The sequence below is a fragment of the Myxocyprinus asiaticus genome, chromosome 5 (genome assembly GCF_019703515.2).
Source record: "Myxocyprinus asiaticus isolate MX2 ecotype Aquarium Trade chromosome 5, UBuf_Myxa_2, whole genome shotgun sequence".
NCBI lineage: Eukaryota > Metazoa > Chordata > Actinopteri > Cypriniformes > Catostomidae > Myxocyprinus > Myxocyprinus asiaticus.
The window spans coordinates 10,646,046-10,659,455 of NC_059348.1; the positions used below are offsets into that span (position 1 = coordinate 10,646,046).

Here is a 13,410-nt window from a genome sequence, read left to right on the forward strand (position 1 = left end):
AATGAAAGCTCTAATAAAAAAACATTAATGATAAATCGACCCGCGAGCAGTAGTTTGCCCTGGTCTGCAATTGAGGGTGCTCTAAGGTTCGTTTGAGGGTGCTAAGCAACCCCGTAGAACCAGGCCTGGTCAGTGAAGAACACTTTTTGTCTGGTCCAGCGAAGGTGGGTTTGTGCCCATAGGCGACATTGTTGCCGGTGATGTCTGGTAAGGACCTGCCTTGCAGCAGGCCTACAAGCCCTCAGTCCAGCCTCTCTCAGCCTATTGCGGACAGTCTGAGCACTGATGGAGGGATTGTGCGTTCCTGGTGTAACTCGGGCAGTTGTTGTTGCCATCCTGTACCTGTCCCACAGGTGTGATATTCGGATGTACCGATCCTGTGCAGGTGTTGCTACACGTGGTCTGCCATTGCGAGGATGGTCAGCTGTCCTTCCTGTCTCCCTGTAGTGCTGTCTTAGGCGTCTCACAGTACGGACATTGCAGTTTATTGCCCTGGCCACATCTGCAGTCCTCATGCCTCCATGCAGCATGCCTAAGGCACATTCACGCAGATGAGCAGAGACCCTGGGCATCTTTCTTTTGGTGTATTTCAGAGTCAGTAGAAAGGTCTCTTTAGTGTCTGAAGTTTTTATAACTGTGACCTTAATTGCCTACCGTCTGTTAGCTGTTATTGTCTTAATGACCGTTCCACAGGTGCATGTTCATTGATTGTTTATGGTTCATTGAACAAGCATGAAAAACATTGTTTAAACCCTTTACAATAAAGATCCGTAAAGTTATTTGGATTTTTACAAAATTATCTTTAAAATACAGTGTCCTGAAAAAGGGATGTTTCTCTTTTTCTTTTTTTGCTGTTTATAAATTCTGTTTTTCTTTTCTTTTTTTTCTTTCTTTGATTCTGTGTTAAGCCCTTCATGCCAAATTGTGTAAATGCCATTTTGTTGTTTATAATATTTTGTAGTAAAAAAAATAAAAATAAAAATACAAAATAAAATAAAATTGAGCCCTACACCCTTCAACCCTCCGAAGCTCTCACTCTGGAAGGATTAAGGCACAGGGATGAACCCTTCAGAATGGAACGCACCCTTATGACGTCATAAGGGCTGCGACACGGCTGGTTCTTCAGTCTGTTGAGAGACTTTTGTGGATAAAATCAATTTTCTTCTCTTGTCCTACAAATGGCGATCTAGTTGTGTAAAGAAGTGAAGAAACATTGTTTTTCATTTGGATTCTGCCTGTTTAAGAATGTTTCACTGAAATATGAACAAATAAAAGAAGACACGGTGCTGTAAGTAATGAAATTGGTGAGTTTCACAATTTTTGGTTCCCAGGTTAGCCAGGAAAGTTTTCTTTACGGAAATGGAACGTTATTTTAGGTTTGCAGAACGTTCCCCCAACCTTAATTTTCATCATACTTATATTTACATTTTCATGCATTCATACATCATTAATCATAAATAAAACAATCAGTCTATATAAATAAATCAGCCCACAATCAATGTCTTTGTTGATCCATTGATATAATTCAAAACATTTAATCATCATTTATTACAAAAACATGAAAAGGTTTTCATAGATAAAAATGTGCAAGAACTTTGTATCATTAAAAGATAAATTGTAACTGTAAAAACTGATCGATTTTTGGTAAACTTCTCTCTCCGCTTGAAAAAATAGGTGAATTCTTCCACTACTGTCATCTGCAAATTTAACAAAGAAATGAAAAAGGCAATGTAAGTTACATGGACATTAGATTAAACAATTAGATGAACAATTAAATAAATAATCTTCTGCTACTGTAAAAGGCCTTTAATATCATGAAGTTTGCACACGGCCGCGTCTTGTGATGTTAGGCAGTACATATAACCCTTCTTAAAATATAAATGAACATGAGAAGCATACATGCATTATACACAAGACTTGTGTGTTTTGTCACAAATCTTGTCAATATGGAAGATAAAATAGCCTACACAAAGTTGGCATGAAATGAAAATTCACCGTATCCATTTTCTAAATGCATGTTATTGGTCTTATTGTGAACGATTCATCCATGCATGTTTTATTTAATGTTTTATTAAAAAAAAAATTTGACCTCATAATTTTAATCATAATCATAAAATAAAATGTCATAACTCGATCTTCCAGTGAAACCACAGACTTTTAAGTAAGCAGCTAGATTGAGCCTTTCTACCATGGTAAGTACCGCCGCGTGAAAACTGTAAATTCTCACACGTGAGACACGTTCGCAAAATCACTTCAAGGAGGTGCAAAGTAGGGCTGAAACGATTAGTCGACAATAAAAAAAAATTGTCGACAAATTTTTGTTGTTGTTGAATAGTCGTTTGATGTCATTTAACGTAACATGAGTTCACATTAAATTCTAATGATGACGTGCGAGAGCAGCACTGCAGTTCACGCCGATTGAGGAGAGGAAGAAGACACAGCTCACAGTCCAGATGCACTCTAAACTTTCCAAAAAACTTCAGTTGATGTAGATCGCAAAGTATTATACAAAAATACCAAATAAGTAAATACAGAAGCGCTCTTGTTGTGGAATAAGCGGAGCCGGAGCTCCGATGTTACATCTTTAATGCAGTTATATTTAATGTGTTATAGCTTTACTAAAGACTACAGACTCCAAAACTGGCATTTCTCTGCGCCTCTTCTATGAGTTGCGCGAATGTCCCGATCTAAGGGGGAGAGATTGAAACTGCACCCGGCTGATGCACACTTTGTCAAGGGGACGCTCATCACTAGAGCGCACACGCTTAATGCAGCTAGATTATAACGTGATGGCTCGTGACCTATTGAATCATAATATATGTCACTGTGTGTTTCTTATGGTGAAGAAAATTGGCAATATGCAGCTTTATTAAGAAGAGAGGTTTTTTTTTGTGAGTTAAAGATAGATCAAGGTGAACAAAAAGGTAAGAGAGGGTTGTATTCGCCCCATTATACACTGCAACAAAATACATTTTTGATTTGTTTTTGTTTTGGCTTGTTTTCCAATATAAATATCTAAAACTCCTTTAAAACAATGTACTGTTTCTTTAGCAGCTATACTGCAGAATAAAAAATTGTTATTTGAGAATGTTGAATATAATATTAAAAATACAAATATTTTAAAATATCTAAAAATCCTTTAAAAAAGATGCATTCACCTGAGAAGCAGCATATAAGATATCCAGACTTGCTTTTAGAGAATAGATCTTGAATACAAGTATAACCAAGTGAAAAAATACACTATATACAAAATACACTTATATTTAACATTCTCTTAAAGCAAGTATAAATATCTTATATGTTGCTTCTCAAGTAAATGTATCTTGTGTTAAGGATTTTTAGACAATTTTAAATGGAAAACAAGACAAAAACACTTGATAACAGTAGGATTTTTTGCAGTGAATTTCTTTTACTGAATTAAACTTAGTAAAAACGTAGTTTTTTTTTAGCTTTCAGTGAATGTCATTTAGAGTATTTTCAAAGATGATTTTGTCCTCTTTATTGTTAGTAAGCACGTTTAATACAACCTTTTAAGTCGGGGCACAAGCTGAATAATCGGTTAAGAGCTAATGATTAATCGGTGCAATAATTGCAGAATAGTCAAATAATCGTTAGTTTAATCGATTATCAAAATAATCGTTAGTTGCAGCCCTAATGCAAAGGGACACTTGTCACCATTGTTTAGTAGTGTGAAGAAAGTGAGAGTTATTATGATTAAATTAAGATTATTATTTGTATTGTATTTTTTACATTTTGATGTGTAGAAAGTGATCTAACAATGCAAAATTAATGGCAGTATTAAAGTTATAGCTTAGTTAGCTCATGAATCGATATACAGAAAAAAATGCTTGAATATCAGCCTTCTTCAATAAATTAAAACTGTTGCTTCATAGATATTAGCTATTTAATTATCTTCCAGACAATCTAAATGAAAATACATAGTGAACATTCATAATTTCATTTGTTAGCCCTTATGAAAAAAACAACAACAATGCATTTAATTAATGTCGTTAACTCGTGTTATAATTGACCTGGCTAGTCGGCAGTGTTAGACTAAATGTGTTAGACCCGCTCATATAGACTATATTGCCAAAAGTATTCGCTCACCCATCCAAATAATTGAATTCAGGTGTTCCAATCACTTCCATGGCCACAGGTGTATAAAATGAAGCACCTAGGCATGCAGACTGCTTCTACAAACATTTGTGAAAGAATGGGCCGCTCTCAGGAGCTCAGTGAATTCCAGCGTGGTACTGTGATAGGATGCCACCTGTGCAACAAGTCCAGTCGTGAAATTTCCTCACTACTAAATATTCCACAGTCAACTGTCAGTGGTATTATAACAAAGTGGAAGCGATTGGGAATGACAGCAACTCAGCCACGAAGTGGTAGGCCACGTAAAATGACAGAGCGGGGTCAATGGATGCTGAGGCGCATAGTGCGTAGAGGTCGCCAACTTTCTGCAGAGTCAATCGCTACAGACCTCCAAAGTTCATGTGGCCTTCAGATTAGCTCAAGAACAGTGCGTAGAGAGCTTCATGGAATGGGTTTCCATGGCCGAGCAGCTGCATCCAAGCCATACATCACTAAGTGCAATGCAAAGCGTCGGATGCAGTGGTGTAAAGCACGCCGCCACTGGACTCTAGAGCAGTGGAGACGCGTTCTCTGGAGTGACGAATCACGCTTCTCCATCTGGCAATCTGATGGACGAGTCTGGGTTTGGCGGTTGCCAGGAGAACGGTACTTGTCTGACTGCATTGTGCCAACTGTGAAGTTTGGTGGAGGGGGGATTATGGTGTGGGGTTGTTTTTCAGGAGCTGGGCTTGGCCCCTTAGTTCCAGTGAAAGGAACTCTGAATGCTTCAGCATACCAAGAGATTTTGGACAATTCCATGCTCCCAACTTTGTGGGAACAGTTTGGGGATGGCCCCTTCCTGTTCCAACATGACTGCGCACCAGTGCACAAAGCAAGGTCCATAAAGACATGGATGAGTGAGTTTGGTGTGGAAGAACTTGACTGGCCTGCACAGAGTCCTGACCTCAACCCGATAGAACACCTTTGGGATGAATTAGAGCGAAGACTGCGAGCCAGGCCTTCTCGTCCAACATCAGTGTCTGACCTCACAAATGCGCTTCTGGAAGAATGGTCAAAAATTCCCATAAACACACTCCTAAACCTTGTGGAAAGCCTTCCCAGAAGAGTTGAAGCTGTTATAGCTGCAAAGGGTGGGCCGACGTCATATTAAACCCTATGGATTAAGAATGGGATGTCACTTAAGTTCATATGCGTCTAAAGGCAGATGAGCGAATACTTTTGGCAGTATAGTGTATCTTGGGATGCACAGCACGAGTAAGTGTTTTTTTTCCTTTATATTTAGTGTATTGTTATTCAAAATGTTAAAATATGTTTTTCAACAGTTACAGCCAAGACCGCAATGTGCTCATGCGTTTATGTTGTCAGTTTGACCATAAATGTGTTGAGATCGCTGCTCAATTTCAGCAATAATCAGCTCTGACTCGAGCAGCATGGTGGTAGTGTTGTGTGTGTCTACTGCAAAGTCGCATTCAGATCTGCCTCCGTTCCGCTATGCAGTGCCCATATTTTCACAATGCAATCAACAACCAATGGATAGGGGGGCCTGGGTAGCTCAGTGGTAAAAGATGCTGGCTACCACCCCTGGAGTTCACTAGCTCGCTAATTCGAATCCCAGGGCGTGCTGAGTGACTCCAGCCAGGTCTCCTAAGCAAACAAATTGGCCCGGTTGCTAGGGAGGGTAGAGTCACATGGGGTAACCTCCTCATGGTCGCTATAATGTGGTTTGTTCTCAGTGGGGCGCGTGGTGAGTTGAGCGTGGATGCTGCGGTAGATTGCGTGAAGCCTCCACATGCGCTATGTCTCTGTGGCAATGTGCTCAACAAGCCACGTGATAAGATGTGCGGGTTGACGGTCTCAGACATGGAGGCAGCTGGGATTCATCCTCTGCCATCCAGATTGAGGCGAATCACTACGCGACCATGAGGACTTAAAAAAAAAAGTGCATTGGGAATTGGGCATTCCAAATTGGGTGAAAAAGGGGAAAAATCCCAAAAAAACAAAAAAAACAATGGATAAACTCAAATACCCGCCTGACAATTTTTTCTTGTTCATTAAGCTGTTTCACTCGGAAATACATCACAGTACGGAAGTAAAGTCGGTCGCAACTTCCATTTCATGCCGACTTTAATCCTCTGCAGTTTGGTTCTCAGATTAATGTTTTTATGTTTAAGGATGTTTAGGCTATATGCAACGTAAATTACACAATAAGTTAAACACATCATCACACATGATATAGAGTGATGGATAAATTAAAGGATAAATTAATCTATTCCATCTATTTAATTTTTTGGGCCGAATTAAGGCAGCCAGGGAAACACTAACACGTGGATTTAATTAACATGCAAGATGTACTTTTTCCATTAATATGTTAGATTTGCTGATACATGTATTTTTTATCTAACATTGTACCATACTAAAAACTGAGCCTTGATTTTTGTTTCTTCAGCTACCTCAGCACCGGACATTATGCAGGTATTTATTTATTTATTTTTTATCCCCTTTTCTTCCCAATTTGGTATGCCCAATTCCCACTACTTCGTAGGTCCTCATGGTGGCATGGTTACTCACCTCAATCCGGGTGGGACAAGTCTCAGTTGCCTCCGCTTCTGAGACAGTCAATCCACACATCTTATCACGTGGCTCGTTGTGCATGACACCGTGGAGACTTCCAGCATGTGGAGGCTCATGCTACCTTCCGCGATCCATGCACAACTTACCACGCGCCCCACTGAGAGCAAGAACCCCTAATCGTGACCATGAGGAGGTTACCCTATGTGACTCTACCCTCCCTAGCAACCGGGCCAATTTGGTTGCTTAGGAGACCTGTCTGGAGTCACTCAGCACGCCCTGGATGCGAACTCGCGACTCCAGGGGTGGTAGTCAGCGTCAATACTTGCTGAGCTACCCAGACCCATACATTATGCAGATATTAAAGTAAATTATTCCAAATAATCAATGATTTCAACACATTCGAGGGTTTTTGAAAAAAGAAATTTATTGACATACATTAAAAATTTAATAAACATTCAAATAATCTTATAGGCTAACATTAGATTAATTTCTTACCTCTTAAGTGTACAGTTTAGCAGAGACATCTGTTCTTCTCGTCATATAGTGGCTAATAACAACAAAAACAAAAAAGTTCCAACAATCATGTCCATGTTTCCATTTAATCTCACATCTAGAAGCAATTATTTGTGGAAATCGACAAATGAATGTCAGTCAGCGAATTACTCCACCGAAATGATCCTTAAGTTTTACATTCAGCAGCGCGTAGATTTATATAGATCAGTGGCGATTTCCAATCGAAAGTGATCCTCCCCATGCCCTTCACTCCAAAGGACAGAGCTCTTGATCTGGGCACTCTGAAGGGAGTATGGCATTACTGTATGAATGCACTCTTCGCTAGCAGTCTTGTGTAAAGGCCCTTCGTGGAAAAAAATATTTTCTTACTTTGATTGGGGATGACCTTTGGAGTTACATCCTCTTCTCGCAGTGCCCTTTATGGGTGCAAAAAAGCTATTTGGAAGACCCCGAATAAAGCGTGTGCGAACCTTGGGCACGTGCATGGAATTTTAGTTTATGGTTGTAAAATAAAAAAACAAATAATAGCCACTAGAGAATATTCTGTATAAGCTATTTTTAGGTTATCCCACAAAAACCACCCTGCAACGTTCTGGGAACATTCATGTTTGGTTATAAAATAAAGAACCTAAAGAGAACATTCTTAGAATGTTAGGAATTGGTTCCCAAAAAATAACCAAACAGGAACCATACGCTAATGTTAAGGGAACATTGTGTGTTTGCTGGGTATATGTGACTATATTTTGGAAGGTCCCATCATATCTGGCTGTCTCTGGATGAGAGGAGCATGTGGAAAAAGAGATTTTTATATGGTGTAAACTGTGAACAGAGGGGGGTCCTCTAGCGTTTTGCCGCTTAAATAAGGGACAGTGTGCGTCCTGTCTTCAATTCAGCCAAAATACGGGGCATCCCATCTAGAATGAGACCGTTGGCAACCATTTTATGCATGTCCAAGTACATTTTCTGCAGGGCCAGTAAAAACTGTCAGTAAATTCAGTATTACCATATCAATTTACAAAACACCTTAAAAAGAAATTACAGATAATCACATGAAGTGATGATTAGTGTATATAGTATATTACTTTTGTACGGTAATTGAACTGTAGGGAACATTATGATTAAAATTTAAAAGGCTAATCAGTTATCAAGCTAACTGGAAGCACAAAGAGAAACTTAATTTGAACATTTGTTGCTGTAGGTATTGGTAGAGACTAGGGTTGCCAGCATTTTGGCTTCGGTATGATACCAGCCCTGGCACCTCGGTATCGATACTAAATCGATACTTGGGCAACAAATAAAAACCTCAGATTTTTGATGAAATTACACAGAAAATGCCAGAACTGCATAAAGTCTTATAGATTCTGTTTTCTGTTTAAATGTTTCTGGATTCCATGTTAAATGTTTTAATTAAATCTTATGATTAATACATGCAGCTTTAATCAAATGAAAATATAATATTTTACAAAAAAATGTACATTTTATTTTTGGTAAATCTGGTTACCTTAGGCACAAGGCTGCTATGGCTGAATCACAACATGCTGATATTCAGTATACTATTGTGATATTGCTTACAGATGATAATAATAATCTCTAATAACTCTAATTCTATAATAATCACAATAATTAAAATACAACCATTTAATATTATACTACTGTTATAAGTATTATTGCTACTTTTGAGTATTACATTATTATACACTAGTTATATTTTTCTGTCTTCAATTTTCAGGCATAAATAGATGTTGGGCGCTTTGTTCAGGAGCGGGTTTGGTTATTAGCAATAATTAATAATTATCAAAGATAATTATCAATTATCAAATTCAATAGAATATTAATAAGGATTAATATCGCCGGGGCACCACCCTGGAATCAGGGACTAATAACCAGACAGTATAGCAGACTCACTATAGGATTGTTCTCTTAGGAAAGTCGGTGTCCGGAGAACATCGATATTCAAAAGGAAAACAATGAAGGCTTGAATCCGAGCACTGACATCCCCTACCAGCCCTTGGCACAGGTGTATGCAGAACAATACCAAAACACTTCTCTTTATAGTATAACAAAGTTTATTAATGCAGGAATATCAATTAATAATCAATACAATGCACTCTTCCGACTTCTAACTACAAACTAAACAGTAACATGATTAGATATGGTAACAAATAAGCCTATAATACATGAAAGGGAAGGTGTGTGTGTGTGTGTGTGTGTGTGTATGTGTGTGTGTGTGTGTGTAAGGAGGGAAGGAGGGCACAAAATGGCTCTTGTGGCTCTCGTGGAGAATACGTCACGCGAGTGTGGGCGGAGAGACTGGTTAATGGCATCTGCCCGTTTAATGCGTGTTTCCGCTGGTGAGATAACTTAGGGACAAAGCTGAGCTTTATCGCCAAGTTATCTACTCGCCAAATTTGTGTGCGGGTATGTTTGTGAGTGGTCGTGTGTGTGCGGTTAGTACGAGAGAGAGAACAGGGTAATGGCACCGAAGCCGGTTTTAGCGATTGTGGGAGATATGGTAGCCATTAGTTTTCACTCAGAGACGCGGTGAACGGCTTGTAATCCGTCCGCCGCGGTCGTTGGTTCTTTAATGGATAAACTCAGTGTGCCAGTCTTACCAGCGATGGCGGAAATACACAACAGTCATGTTGGAACAGGAAGGGGCCATCCCCAAACTGTTCCCACAAAGTTGGGAGCATGGAATTGTCCAAAATCTCTTGGTATGCTGAAGCATTCAGAGTTCCTTTCACTGGAACTAAGGGGCCAAGCCCAGCTCCTGAAAAACAACCCCACACCATAATCCCCCCTCCACCAAACTTCACAGCTGGCACAATGCAGTCAGACAAGTACCGTTCTCCTGGCAACCGCCAAACCCAGACTCATCCATCAGACTGCCAGATGGAGAAGCGTGGACGACAACACAGCAAATCTAATTCGTGGTAACAGTAATTTACAGTAATACCTAGAGTATTATTATCAGCAATGAGCGGACTCGGCAGTCCGTAAAATGTACAAGCAATAGCCTTGATACCCAAGAATAACACACTATAATAATCTATCTCTGCCCAAATGCAAACCTCTTACTTGAGTTGCGTGAGGACCCGGGTAGAATATGTGTTTGTTCGTTGTTTTACTCCGACTCGGTTCCTCGAAGCTCGGGTGATGACAGGAGGCCGTTTCCTCGCTCTGTCGACGGGAAGTACGGCAGCTGATTCTTGGCAGGTTGGTGGAGAAAACAGCGAAGTCGACTTTGTTGAAAAATCTTCTTTCTTCACTTTTGCAGGCAAAAGGGTGAGGACGCGGATTGTTCGGCGGTCACCTTCGGATCCATTAGCATGCTCGTTGGAACACGGAGAAATCTCAACTCGTCCAGCGAGATGGAGATTGTATGGCCAAAGTTTCAGGTACGTACATTACTTCCTTGGGCAACGAGGCTACACCTGGGAGCAGCAGAGTTGCATCTAGATGCGGCAAATACTGTCGCTGGAAGCAACGCCCAGAAAGATCTCCGAGGTTTTTATACTCCCAATGACGTCATGGTTGAGGGACGCGTTCTGTCGTGCACCTCATCCAATAGGAGTTGAGAGTTCGATCCTTCAGAATTTCACACATAGGTGTAAAGTGAGCAAGGCTTCATGGGATCTGTAGTCTGATTTGGACTCCCTTTGTTTGATTTTGACGCGGTTGTTATCAGGACGTATGTAGGCCTCAGTCAGGCTTTATGACTGTATGTAAGCCTGCCTTTGCCTCATATCTGAGTACACGAGGCCCAACATAGAGCATTCATTTTAGCGGGACTTTCATTTTGACAGATGTTTGAGTTCTTTCTTTTTTTGACGGGTTAGTTATATCAAGCTTCCCATCAATGCTGTAATACTCCCGTCGCGACTCGTGAGCTAAAATCTCCGAGCTGCACCGGAGAAAGAGATTTGAGTGTTGACAACCTTTAAAACGAAACACACTGCATGAAAATCAAGCACCAGTTGTGTGTGTGTGTGTGTGTGTGTGTGTGTGTGAAGTAGATTGAACGAGAGGTGCCGCTCTGCTCTTTCTGTAGCACGCAGCGAATGGGACTGTATATTATTTATTTAAATGATCACACGTTGTCATTTCAAGATTTTTATATTTTTTCATTTTCAAATTGTCAATAATTTCATCTCAAAACTTTCACATCTCATAACATTTTGCTAATGGCAACATACTGTAAAATGGTACCAAAATTAGCAACAAGATGATATACCGTTTTATTTTTTTTTGGTATCGAAACATTTCGTTAGTAACGGTAAACCGTGCAACCCTAGTAGAGACTGAGAGACCTATTGAAACCAGTTTCCCAACTTTTGGTTCCCAGAACAGTGTTTTGAGATTTTTCAGGAGTGTTTTCTGTACAGAAATATAACATTTGTTTTTTGGTAAGAAATTAACTGTATAATTTCTAACCAAATTAAATGAATAAAACTTAAAATATTTAGTTTGTTTTTTTAAATTGTATTTGATGGAATTTTGTTATAAAATTCAAATGTGGAAATTTTAACCTTTTTTTTTTTTTTTTTTTAAAGTGTTGGGCATTATGAACCTAAGAAACCTTACAGTACAAGGTAGGACATTCCTTTATTGGATATGTTTTCCAGAACATTAAAGCATTAACCTCCCGAGACCCGAGTATGACTGCTGTGTGCATTTTTCATTTCCCTTTTTGATTTGTAACTCTAGTAGCACCTAATAAAGTCAAGTCATTTTTATTTATATAGCACCTTTCACAACAGACATCATTTCAAAGCAGCTTTACAGAAGATCAGGCATTAACAGAAGATAAAACTGTAATATCTATAATGTCTTAGAGTCATCATTGTGTAGTTTGATAAAATACGATTGTGAATTGTTGTAAAAATAAGTAATTAAAAAATAATTGTATTTATAACCCCAGTGAGCAAGCCGAAGGCAACTGTGGCAAGGAACACAAAACTCCATAAGATGTTGGTTAATGGAGAAAAATAACCTTGGGAGAAACCAGACTCACTGTGGGGGCCAGTTCCCCTCTGGCTAACATCATGAATATAATGCCAATATTACTTATGTATAGTGCAAGTCATGGTTTAAAATGATTAAACTAAGTAAGTGTTAAGGGTCAGTGTTTAAAACAAAGATTTTGTAAGAACTGTAAGATTAATGACTAATGTCTTTTGAAGTTCATCCTGGATTAACTGCAGAAGTTCACATAGATGCATTGTCCTTGTTAGTTGGCTGATGAAAGGTTTTGTTGGCAATTAAATGATAGTCTATGTATTCTATTTCAAGAGTGTAGTCCATCATTAGACCGAGGTGATGCAGGCAGAGATCAGTTAGGTGCATCGCAGTTCAACCTGGTCGGTAATTTCGGTGAGGTCTATCCTAAGTCCAAGGTTCAGGCTGTGGCATATGAAGTATCCCATGTCTTATGGTTGGAGTTGGCATCAGTTCATCCTCTGAAGTCCATCGTAATAGACTGAAGTGATGTTTGGCTGGCACCGGCTGCTATTAGTCATCATCACACAGCGACACGTAGCAGTGGAGTCCAACATCAAGCAGGAACGGAGCTGGATCTTGCTGGTTCTGGTGACTTCAGGATAGGAGTCCCGAGGTTGAGACAATGAAACAAATAAAATAATATTAGCATAGATGCCATTCAATTTATTGCAGAGTTATAGATCATGATCATTGTTTCTGGTTCCGGCAGACTTAACTAAAGCAGCCTAATTGTGAGTTGAAGGATAAATTAGGTGTATGCAGGGCTAAATAGATGTGTCTTTAGTCTAGACTTAAACTGAGTGAGTGTGTCTGCATCTCGAACAGTGTTAGGGAGACTATTCCATAGTTTAGGAGCCAAATATGAAAAGGATCTAACTCCTTTTGTGGATTTTGATATTCTAGGAACTATTAACAGGCCAGAATTTTGCGATCGTAATGAACGTGATGGAATATAGCGTGGTAGAAGGTTACTTAAGTACTGCGGAGCTAGACCATTCAAAGCTTTGTCAAAGTTAACAGAATTTTAAAATTACGAAATTTAACAGGTAGCCAATGTAATGATGATAAAATGGGGCTAATATGATCATATTTCTTGGTTTTAGTCAGCAATCTGGCTGCTGCATTTTGAACCAATTGAAGTTTTTTTTTTATTGATCTTGCTGGACATCCTCCCAGTAATGCATTACAATAATCTAATCTTGAGGTCATAAACACATGAATTAGTTTTTT

General features: G+C 39.2%; 2 protein-coding genes across 11 annotated transcripts in view; both read left to right on the forward strand.

Moving 5' to 3' along the window:
* LOC127440776 (gastrula zinc finger protein XlCGF57.1-like) overlaps positions 1–13,410 on the forward strand; it is a 134,603-nt gene that overhangs the window by 107,461 nt on the left and 13,732 nt on the right. For 2 of the 9 annotated variants that reach the window (XR_007897192.1, XM_051697656.1), the window contains exons 1-5: positions 1,099–1,304; positions 1,675–1,730; positions 6,542–6,567; positions 10,457–10,577; positions 11,733–11,771. The gene's annotated coding sequence lies outside the window, so the exon portion shown is untranslated. Of the gene's footprint in view, positions 1–1,098; positions 1,305–1,674; positions 1,731–6,541; positions 6,568–10,456; positions 10,578–11,732; positions 11,772–13,410 lie in introns of those variants that run through there. The other 7 variants (XM_051697655.1, XM_051697654.1, XM_051697653.1 and 4 more) reach the window with 6 other exon arrangements.
* Positions 1–13,410, forward strand: part of LOC127440769 (gastrula zinc finger protein XlCGF57.1-like) — a 216,730-nt gene that overhangs the window by 69,573 nt on the left and 133,747 nt on the right. The window lies entirely within an intron of this gene.